Source organism: Pyrus communis, chromosome 16 (genome assembly GCF_041283825.1).
Source record: "Pyrus communis isolate YQ-2024b chromosome 16, ASM4128382v1, whole genome shotgun sequence".
Lineage (NCBI taxonomy): Eukaryota > Viridiplantae > Streptophyta > Magnoliopsida > Rosales > Rosaceae > Pyrus > Pyrus communis.
This window is the reverse complement of record NC_142580.1, coordinates 27,018,224-27,030,338: the sequence shown is the minus strand read 5'-3', so window position 1 is coordinate 27,030,338 and position 12,115 is coordinate 27,018,224. Positions and strand designations below refer to the sequence as shown.

General features: G+C 41.5%; 1 long non-coding RNA gene and 1 pseudogene across 1 annotated transcript; one reads left to right on the top strand and one right to left on the bottom strand.

Annotated features, from left to right (window-relative positions):
- Positions 1-1,430: 1,430 nt before the first annotated feature.
- LOC148690216 (uncharacterized) lies at positions 1,431-2,562 on the bottom strand (annotated as a pseudogene).
- A 3,077-nt stretch (positions 2,563-5,639) lies between these two features.
- On the top strand, positions 5,640-6,513 carry LOC148690215 (uncharacterized). The gene is made up of 3 exons (XR_015957557.1): positions 5,640-5,726; positions 5,820-5,929; positions 6,445-6,513. It is a non-coding gene; the product is annotated as an uncharacterized LOC148690215 (long non-coding RNA).
- The last annotated feature ends 5,602 nt before the right edge of the window (positions 6,514-12,115 follow it).

Here is a 12,115-nt window from a genome sequence, read left to right as displayed (position 1 = left end):
TAATATTTAATTAACTTTTTAATAGAAAGTGGGTTCCGTCTCAAGCCACGTTAGCATTTAACAGAATAATTGACAGACAACTGACAGAAGGTATGACATTGCAACAAATTCGAAGATAAGGTATAACATTGAAACTTTTTAAAGACGAGGTATGAAACTGTTAATGACCTAATAGTTGAGGTAGTTTTATGTTTTTTTTACCCCATAATTATTTACTATTACTGTTTTTTAGGAAAAGGCCCATTAAATATTTTTTTGAAACTTGTCATTCACAAAATTGAAATTTAAAAAATAAAAAGTACACCGTAGTATTAAGTGATAATAAACCTATTAAACTTGGAGACTAATTACAATTCTTACATGTATTAATACAATGATCATCTAGCGTTCCGATATTCTTGTGAATATATATGTATTTAATAGAATCACCATTTGACCGGTAAAATGATTATTATATTAAATACATATAAATATTATAGTCAAATTTAAGAAGTTGGGTACAAATTATAACGTAGCACCTCTCATTGGGTTTACTGTAGCAGGTTTTAGTGAGACTATATTTTTATGTGAACCCTACTTGTGAGACTTGTGTATGCATTGTTGTGCCTGAGGAGAAAAATTCATCAACTGTTTTTCACATTTGCCTAAAAACCTGATGCGATTGCTTCTTTAATTTACACACTCAAAAGAGAGTATCGCAGTTAATATTGAAACATGAATGTGATTGTGTAAACTAGATGTAGGAATCTCATAGGATCTAGAAGTTCCTTTTTTTGTATGATTTGTATTACTTTGAGGGCAAGTAAAGCTCATTATGATTAGTATAAATAAAAGTACAAGGCCAAGGGAAAATCAATCAAGCTAGACAGCTGAACCCTTTCTCTAGTCCTATTATTCTCTCCCTCTAAATTATTATTTACAACTAGACTTTATGACCGCACGGTGCAGCAGATTGAAATTTTTTTCATGCAAATTTAAAAACTTCTAGACGAGTTTGTCAATAACCAGTATGCAAATTTGACGGCCTAACAAATAACCAGCAAGTGAAGCAAAATAATGTCATGTGCTAACACGGAACTAAAATAAAAGGAAGATTTGAAAATTTCTAGAAATGTATCAATTCACAAAATACTTCTTAGCGTAGTTTTCCAAAATATAATGTATTTGCATAAGAAATAGAGGTAGCATACAGCTTACATATATTTTGTTTGTGTTTGTGCATGCAACATAACAAAATATACGTCTTGCAAACTCTATTAAAAACAATACTTCCAATTCATAATATAATAAAGTACTCATGTTCATCAAATTCATTCAGCATACATAATAATTAAAGCGCAAACATAATAATTAAAACAACACATGATTCAAATCTCAATGGCCTTCAAGTCACTCTTTATATTTCCTCTTGAACTTCATCGTCGTCATTATCACGGCCTCCAAATCGGTTCATCAAGTCAAAGGTTTGCAATTTCAAGCACACCCGCATGTTCCATACTCAAAGAATCAAATTCATCCCCACCCAAATTCCACATCTTGAATTTACCTTCTTTATAAAGGTTGGTCCTCCTAGATAGAAGACAAAGATTATTGTGAACATATACCAAGTCTTCGGCTCTTTGGGGTGCGATCCTATTTCTCCTCAAAGAATGTATAAAATTATATGTTGACCAATTTCTTTCACAACATGATGAGGAACAAGGTTGTCCTGCAAGCTTCAAAGCCAAACATTGAATAGTTGGAGTGGAAGCTCCATGAACAACCCATCATTTCACCAGTTCCATTGGAAATCTATCTACCATAGCATCACTATTTGAAAATCATCAAGATTAGCCGAAAAAGCAGCATACTCCTCATTGACACTTCTTCTCTCCACACTATTAGCAAAGTATCGCTCAATGCATTTTTGTTCTTTCTATTAAGATCTGTCATGCAGAGCAACACGATTTGGAGCACCATCAAGCCACTCATTGCTATAATACCTATAAGTGATAAATGAAAAGATCATAATAATTAAAACCAACTAAATAAATTTACTAAAACTCTCAAGAAAGTTACCTTGGATTGAAAGAATATGCCAGGCAATAGAGTTGTGTGCAACTCTTGGTCCATCTTTGTATTAGCACCTCATACATAGCATCAAAGAATTCTGATTACTTATCAATCTCCTTGTTTTATAATTAAACTAATTATGATTTTTGAATTTTGGTCAAGAATCTTTAAAAAATCATAAACTGACGGCGTCACACTAAGTACAATTGGACAGAGCTTGATCTTAGGAGCACGTAGGAGAAAACCATTCATGAATTGGAGTTGAAACGAAGAAATTAGAGGCATTAATAAAAAATAAAAAAAATACTGGAAGCTTCCAAATGGCAGCAGGGGTGAGGGGGAGAAGGGAGAAAGGAGAGACACGGGAGATAAAAGGGGCAGGGTGACCTATCAAGGGGAGGAGAAATAAGGGAAATGAGAGAAGGGGAAAAGGAAAGAACTGGATCCACCTCCTTGACCCGTTTCTTGCGTGACCCGACCTGACTGCAACCATGGATTGCGATGATTCATAGTGAAAAAACACTTGGGACAGCTTTAACCTTCCCTCTTTCATTTTCATAAAAAATATGATACAAATTGGTCCTATTTCGTGAGAATTGAAGTCGAGGGCTTCGTGGGATCCACGGCGGCAATTTGCCATTTTTGAAAGGTATTCTGACGATTACCACCACAAAAATGTTTCCCTTAAACCCAAGAGAAAACCCAAGCAAGTATGGGCGTGGCGAAGTTACGGATTTGATGATTTGAAGCTCACCATTTCTAGGGTTTTCGATGGATCGAGGGCAATTTCAGGTGTTTTTAGACCGAATTGGACTTCAGCCTAGGTATGAAAGTTCTTCCCCTTGTTGTGTTCTACAATTCTGTAAAATTTGGTAATTTTTGGAGTTAGTAGGAAAATTAGGTTTCTGTTTGCCGGAAACCGCCTCATGTGGCGACGCAAGGCCAAAGGGCCAACTTTGTCTTTCTAGGCTAAATTCGATATTTTGATTTCATATTTGACCTCTATTCAAAGAAATTTCATCGTTTGAACCTAGTTCCATTAGGGTCCGCCACTTGACTATTGTAGCAAACGAAGATCGAACCGTTAGATCATCACTAAATGTTAATATGTTATCATACGTATTATTTAAGGACTCCCAAAATTTATGGATTGAAAATCTGGCAAGCAGATCTTCCTGATTGTATTACTAGGGTTGACTTTGTTCAAAACGTTCGTAATCGTTCTTAAGTTCAAAAATTAGTACAACTAGAGACTAAGTATAGTCTAGTGGGCCTATATTGGTTAGTGGGCTATTCCAGTTAATATATACCTCGATTTACATGTATGAGATGCATTATTGTGATATATATATATATATGTGTGTGTGTGTGTGTGTGTGTGTGTGTGTATTTAACTTCTTGTTAAAATAAATGAGATGTATGATTGCTAGTTTGAAAATATGAGATGGAACCTTGTTAGAAATATTTCGTAGAATTCATATGTCTGGGTGACCAGATATTGGGTAGTTAAGAGGAATCAGTATAATGTATATTTGAAATTGTGATTCATATTGAACTAACCTAGGTAGTATGTGATTCGATATTCGTTTTTTTTTTTTTTTTAGGAATCGATAGTGTGTATGCTAGTAATTATAATTTATTTATGTTGATGTATGTTGTGTGATGATGTGACTGCACCATGTAGTAGTGGTACATGGATGGTTCCATCTATTTAATCCACATTGGGGAATCATACTATTTATGAGTTGCGCCTGGTTAATCTGCATTGCGCAACCCTCATTGGGCAACTCTCGCTACCTAAGTATGGCCGTACGTAGTTTAGGGGAGATCAAGCCTGGTTAATCTGCATTAGGTGATCACTGCCTATCAGCATGTGTAGGAGTGACACCGCCTGGTTAATTCGCATAAGGGTGTTACTACCTACTTGGTTACTTGTTATAGGTTTCGACCAAATTGTCACTCTAGCCCTAGTTTTTAGTGTATTTGTGAATAATGGTTTTGAGAATCTTATGAACTGAATTAGAAAAGCCATTGGACGGCTGGGTGTAGACCTAGTATTCGTGTCGTGTTTTTCGTGTTCTTGTCGTTTTCGTGTCATGCCCGATATCTTAACAGGTCGTGTCGTGTAACACCCGTTAAAATAAATAGGTAAAATGACCTGACCCGATAATATTAACAGGTAATATGACCCGACCCGTTACCCGTTAAGGAAAATATATTTTAAACCAATAAATAATCAAATGAAAAACAGAATACTAAATAAGTATGTACATACGATATTGTCACATCCAAAACATAAAAACACATTTTTCTTTTTAAGTATATTTTTGCTTACCTAAATTGATCAAATGGTAAAATTGGAAAATATTGGAATAGAGAAGGAGTTTTTTTGTCCAAAAAAGTTGTAATAATATAAGCGAAATAGAATCCATTTACTCTCATTTATCTTACGACTGTTATTTAAATAAAGTCTTTAATAGTTTTTTAATTAATGTAAAAGTGTAAAAAAAAATATAGAAAAAAAATAGATATAAACGCTCATAATGATAAGTTTTACAACTTTCATGAAGAGCTTAACTTCAAAATTCGCTACTATAATCATATAAATCATAGATCAAAATTTAACCGTTGATTGTTGTTTACATTTAAATTCGCCACTATAATAAGATATATCATAGATCAAAATTTAACCGTTGATTGTTGTTTACATTTACGCTTCATTGTTCTCATCAAATTTTGTTTTTTTATGTTTTCTTTTTCGAAAACATGATCCATTAGAGGATGCAGGAAGATGAAGGTTTGGATCGTTGATATTATATTCAGAGTTTTACGATTAGTAAAAATATTGCTTGATGTTTATAAAGTTTCTACAAATTATATGACATCAACTCATATTTCAGTTAGTCGTAAATATCGAAACGTGATATCAAAAATCTAAACCATTCATCTTCTTACATTCGCCAGATGATCATGTTTTCAAAAAATGAAATTTTAAAAATGAAATTCAGTAAGAAGAACAAAGCGTAAATGACAGTCGACGGTTAAATATAAATTTAAGGTTTATGGATTATAGTGTTGGATTTCAAAGTTGACCCCTTCATGAAAGTTGTAAAACTTGTCGCTATGAGTGATTGTATAACTTTTTTTTTTTTTTTTTTTTTTTTTTTTACATTTTTTACACTTCTACAATAATTATTATTAATTTTTCCCTCAAATAAAAAAACATTATTCATGAGGGTTTGGAGGATTTTAAAAATCTAAAAGATAATGTAAGTGTAACCATTATCTACTCGTGGATGAATAATGATGAATCATGAGCATTTATATATTCTTTCACATTTTTCATACTTGTATGCATGTGTGACATCCCGTCCCGGAAATACCGAAATGTACGTATGAAATTACAATTTTACCCCTAGTGTGCTTTCGTCACGTTTTGGTTGTTTGTTGTGTTGTGGCATGTGTTTGGAACCTCACACACTCCCACACACACACAGACACTATCCTTCTCTCTCTCCCTCTGTCTTCTCTCTCTCCCGAGTCCTCTACCCTTCTTCTTCTTCCTAAAAACGTACGGACCAACACATATACCCCTCAAACCGTGACAGATCGAGGAAACTAAGGACACCATTCAACTCGTGAGGTCGAGGCGAGCACAACCATACCATTTTCAGGTAGGAACCTCAACGTTTTCACGTCGAATTCACAAGCCCGATTTTTGTACTGTTCATGCAAAATTTATACGTTGAGTTTTTGGGATTTCTAAGCTCGTAGGTAGCTTGGTGGTGTCCCAAGGAGCCTCGGAGTGCTTCGTTGGACGAAATTGGACGTCGGGATCGTCCTACTCGAAGTTGGCCGGTTTTGGTTGTTTGCACAGGTAAGATTTCGTAACTTTTAGCCTTTAAAAGTGGTCCAACGTGATTCTACTAGTTTAGGGCTTTCTTTGGTCCAAGAATCATAGAAAACGGTTGAGAAACGAAGGAGAATAGTTAGTTTAAAGTTTTTCCCAGTTTCCGGCGACCGGAGTCCGGCGAGGGTAGGCCGGAGAAGAAAGGGGAATATTCCGTCAAGTTTGACGGAATATTCCTAACGGCGGTGACGGTATCCGGTTAGATTTGACGGAATATTCCGTCAGTTTAACGGAATATTCCTGACGGCGTCTGTTGACACCGTCAGTGTGCCTGGCACGTGGCCGCGCGTGGGGGGCGCGTAGGTCCGTGCCTGTGCTGGCGCGTGGGGGCGCGTGCGGGGTCCAAAAATTATTTTAAAAATATGGTTGTGATCCTGAGGTTGTGTAGAGCACGTTGGTATATTCATTTGTCCATTTTGAGCAATGTATGAGAAGTTATTACGAGGAACGGGTTATGTGCTTTAAAGTTAACGTTTTTATAGTTGTTTCGCATTTAGGTGACACGTACCCAGAGGACGAGCGTGCACACGCGAGACAGGGGGGCTACGACCCTTCTACATACCAGTGAGTGGGCTTTTGTTTTCCGTATATACCTATATACATTTATATTCCCAGAAATTGATTTAAAAGGGTTATTTGCCTTATGCCATGCATGTTATTATTAACGTTTATGCATCATCACATTCATTAGTAGTGGCATGCATATACATATTTATATGTGGGTGCTGTGGAGGCATAGGTAAGTACCAGGTAAGCGTTATTTAACGATTGCATTAAATAGTGGTTAGAGATGCTTAGAGAGCTCATAACCTGCACCCCCGGTGTTAGTGCTCCCGCCCAGAGTAGGGCACAGTCCTTCACGTGTTGTTCACCTCCCGCACCATACGCTCAGCTTGGATCCAAGCTAGGTGCATAGGCCTGTCGTACAGACCACGATAGGTGGTTCCGACTCGTAGGTGACCCGCGATTATTCGCACAGCCTTCACGTGATCGTAGCACTAGAGCGTATATATATGTTACACCCAGGCTTGTCGTACAGACCACTTTAGGTGGTTCCGACTTGTGGGCAGGTTTAGATATTGAGATTGAGATTTGAGCTCTAGATGTAGCCGTACAGGTCACGTAGGTGACTCCGGCTGCCTGATTACATGATATTGATTATGATTATACCTGGGCACTTGCATATCACTTTGAGATTTTGGCATGGCATATCTTGAGCATGATTGGTATACCCTTGAGCATGTTTTGCATGTTTACACATACGTATATATGTTTATTTTCTGGGAAGTATACAGGTTTTACGGCGAGGGGTTAGAAAGTATTTTATGAAATGGTTTTCAAAGAGCTTTGTTTTTGCCCACTCACGTTTTTGTTTTGCGCCCCTCCAGGTTCTAGTTGCTTAGCCGTTGCGGTGGTTTCCCTTGAGAGCTTTTCGGCGTTCTGACAGACACTCCCCATTGTAGGGTCGCCTTCGGGCGTACTACTGTTGTTGTTTTAATTGGACTGCTATAGACCTGCTCTGAATTTGTATCGCACTAACTAGCACTCATTCTAGTACTTGTATGCTAGTTTTTTTTTTATTATTCGTACTTTCATATTACTACTTTAGCTTCCGCACGTGCACATGGCTACGTCACCTTTGTGTGACGGCCAGCACGCTCCGATCTCGGTCGGGGTGTGTCAGTTTGGTATCAGAGCCTAGGTTTGGCAGTTCTGTGTCCTTGTGAGTATTCTAATAATTTTGATGTCTTCTGTCAGAACTATGCCGCCTCGTCGGGAACCCCGTCGCTCTTCTGAGCCTATGTTCCCCGATATTACTCAGCTGGGGGAAGCTTTTGCTACAGCCCTTCAGGCAGTGATGCGCCCTCCCCAGAGGACTCCTCTGGAGACCATGTACAATCTGAAGTTGGATAAGTTTAAGGGCAGTGAGGGACCCGAGAGTGCAGAGCGCTGGCTAGAACACATAGAGAAGACTTTCCGGGTGCTACATAATCAGGGGAACTTGCCTATGGAGAGGTGGGTCGAGACGACCGCTTGGTTTCTAGATACGGAGTCGGCAGCTTGGTGGGAGCAGGAGCTCCGTAGGTTGACTCCGGATCAGAGGATTGATTGGAACGTGTTTACGGGGTTGTTTAGGAGAAGATATGTACCCCCTGAGTACATTGACCGCAAGAAGCAGGAGTTTTCCGAACTGAAACAGCGGAAGATGTCAGCGAATGAGTACTACCGTAAGTTTACGGACTTGTCCCGTTATCACCCTGATGTCGCTGGTAATCCGGCGGAGATGCTCCGTCTTTTCCGTCTGGGCACAAGGAAGAAGTGGCGTTCTATGGCGTCTACGGTCCACAGCGAGACTTATCGGGACTTCTATGAGATACTGTTGAGGATCGAGGATTCCGAGAATATGTCGAGCGATACGGATGAAGAGAAGGACGGCAACCAGAAGAAAGATGACAAAGGCAAAGGTCAGGCATCGCTCGGGCCCCGACAGACTCAGAACTTCAAGAGAGGTGGAGCTAGTTCTAGTTCTTCGAGTGGTGGCTTCAGTGCCACTGGGCAGGGCCGTGGAGGTAGATTTTCTGGTGGCGCTAGAGGCTAGAGGCAGGGCGATGGTGGGCGAGGCAGAGCCCCTATTTGCCGCAGGTGTAACAACCGACATTTCGGTGAGTGTAGACGTGGTAGCAACGGTTGTTTCACATGTGGACAGGTGGGACATAGGGCGGCAAATTGTCCCCAGGGTCAGCAGCAGCAGAAACCACAGCAGACCTTTATGCCACCGCCTGCACCACTCCAGCAGATCCAGGGTCCTAGTAGCTACGGCCAGACGGGTCGAGGTGGTGCTTACCACTATCAGGGTGATGCTGTCCCTTATGCTCCGGGGCAGTATCAGTACCCTCAGGATCCCTATTCCCAGGGTGGCTATCCCCAGTATTCAGGCGGCTATATGCCGTATCCTCCAGCCCCAGCGGGTGGTTCACAGTGGTATCAGGGAGGACAGTATCAGCAGGGGGAGATTGCCACTAGCAGTGCAGGATCTTCGAGACAGTCAGGCCAGCCCAGTCAGGGGCGTGGTGCTCAGGGACGCGGTGTTCAGGCGAGCCGAGGCCGCGGTGGGCGTCAGCAGGGACAGGGGCGTCTTCACAATATTTCTCTGCAGGACGCTCAGAACAACCCAGACTTGATTATGGGTACGTTGAACATTCTTGGTTGTTTTGCTAGAGTCTTAATTGATTGTGGAGCTACACATTCCGTAATTTCTCATACATTTGCTCAAGCGACGCAACCTCGCCCCACACCCCTAGGGTATGATTTAGAGTTTGTTATGCCTAGGGGAGAGAGTTGCGTTGTAGATTGTGTGTACCCGGGGTGTCCAGTGATCGTAGAGGGTGTTGCTTTGTCAGCCGATCTTATCCCGTTAGATATTGTGGACTTTGATGTGATTCTGGGCACGGACTGGTTGCACTTCTATCGTGCCAACATTGACTGTTACGGGAAAGTAGTTACGTTTCACCGACCTGGACTACCTGTGGTTACTTTCGTGGGTGAGCAGAGTGGGGTGAGATATGGCGTTATTTCGGCGCTACGAGCGAAAAAGTTGTTAACTAAGGGTTGTCGGGGGTATCTGGCTCATGTGGTGCTGGATGAGGTTGTTACTAGCAGAATAGAGGATGTGAGAGTGGTCAGACACTTCCCTGATGTATTTCCTGAGGATTTACCTGGGTTACCCCCAGATCGAGACGTAGAGTTCACCATTGAGTTGATTCCAGGTACCAATCCTATTTCTTTAACTCCTTATCGTATGGCTCCTGCGGAGTTAAGGGAATTGAAAGTTCAGCTGCAAGAGTTAGTAGATAAGGGATTTATCCAGCCTAGTACTTCGCCTTGGGGTGCTCCGGTGTTGTTTGTGAGGAAGAAGGATGGAACTTTGAGACTGTGCATCGACTACAGGCAACTCAATCGGGTGACGATTAAAAACCGTTATCCATTGCCTCGTATCGATGATTTGTTTGATCAGCTGAGAGGTGCTTGCGTGTTCCCTAAGATAGACTTGAGGTCTGGTTACTATCAGCTGAAGATTAGTAGGGATGATGTCCCTAAGACGGCGTTCAGGACTCGTTACGGTCATTACGAGTTTCTGGTTATGCCATTTGGATTGACGAATGCACCAGCCGCCTTTATGGATTTGATGAACCGAGTATTCCAGCCTTACTTGGATAGATTCGTCATTGTCTTCATTGACGATATTCTGGTGTATTCTAAGTCGAAAGCGGAGCATGTTCGACATCTTACTTTGGTGTTGAAAAGGTTGAGGGAACACCAGTTATATGCTAAGTTTAGCAAGTGCCAGTTCTGGTTAGACCAAGTTGCGTTCTTGGGACACGTCATTTCTGCTCAGGGTATTTTGGTTGACCCTCAGAAGGTTGCAGCGGTAGAGAGTTGGGAGCAACCACGAACCGTCACCGAAGTGAGAAGTTTCCTTGGTTTGGCAGGGTATTATCGGAGGTTCGTTAAGGATTTTTCGGTGATTGCCTTGCCGTTGACGAGGTTAACGAGGAAGGATGTCAAATTTGAGTGGGATGATAGGTGCGAGCGGAGTTTCCAACAGTTGAAGCATTGTCTCACTCATGCACCTGTTTTGGCACTCCCAGACGATAGTGGTGATTTCGAGGTTTACAGCGATGCTTCCTTGAATGGTTTGGGATGTGTATTAATGCAGCATGGTAGGGTGATTGCTTATGCTTCGCGGCAGTTGAAACCTCATGAGAGGAATTACCCTACACATGATTTGGAGTTGGCTGCTATCATTTTTGCGTTAAAGTTGTGGAGGCACTATCTTTACGGAGAAAAGTGCAGGATCTTTACGGATCACAAGAGTCTCCAGTATCTCTTTACTCAGAAGGAACTCAATCTTCGTCAACGGAGGTGGTTGGAGTTGCTCAGCGATTACGATTGCACGATTGATTATCATCCTGGTCGTGCGAACGTAGTGGCTGATGCACTTAGCAGGAAGTCACAGGGCCGTATTAACGCGTTGTACGCTAGTCGTGCTCCTCTTTTGGTGGACTTGCGTACTACGGGGGTAAGGCTAGAAGCCGAAGATCGAGATGTGGCATTACTTGCTAATTTTCAAGTTAGGCCGATACTTGTTGATCGGGTGCTTGAAGCCCAAGTAACTGACCAGGAGACTCAAGAACTTATTCAAGCTCGAGAGCAAGGAAGGAGGCGGGACCTCAGAGTTCGGGATTCGGATGGCATGTTGATGCTAGAAGGTAGAATGTTTGTGCCTAAGAGTGTGGAGTTGAAGAAAGAAATTCTCGATGAAGCACATATCTCGGCTTATGCCATGCACCCAGGAGCTACTAAAATGTATCATACCATTCGACCGTTTTATTATTGGCCGGGTATGAAGAGGGAGATAGCCGAGTATGTGAGCAGGTGTGCTGTTTGTCAGCAAGTTAAAGCAGAAAGGAAGAAGCCGTTTGGGTTGTTGCAGCCGCTTCCCGTTCCAGAGTGGAAATGGGAAAATATCACCATGGATTTTGTGTACAAGCTCCCACGTACACATAATGGCTTTGACGGCATTTGGGTGATCGTCGATCGACTCACTAAGTCGGCTCATTTTATTCCTGTGAGAGAGAAGTATTCTCTGAGCCGTTTAGCGGAGTTGTTTATTTCAAAGGTTGTGAAGTACCACGGTGTCCCAGTGAGTATTGTCTCGGATCGTGATCCACGATTCACATCGAAGTTTTGGGTAGCTTTCCAGGAAGCTTTAGGCACGAGATTACTTTACAGCACGGCGTATCATCCACAGACAGACGGACAGTCAGAGAGAACTATTCAGACCTTGGAGGATATGCTGCGAGCTTCGGTGTTGCAGTTTGGTGACGCTTGGCATCAAAGATTGGATTTGATGGAATTTGCTTACAACAACAGTTTTCATTCGAGCATTGGCATGGCGCCATTTGAGGCCTTGTATGGCAGAGCTTGTCGCACACCGTTATGTTGGTCAGAGGTTGGAGAAAGAGTTTTAGTGGGTCCAGAGATTGTCGAGGAGACTACTCAGAATGTTCAGGTGATTAAGTCTAACCTGAAAGCAGCTCAGGACAGGCAGAAGAGTCTAGCGGATCGGCGTGCTACGGACAGAACATATGA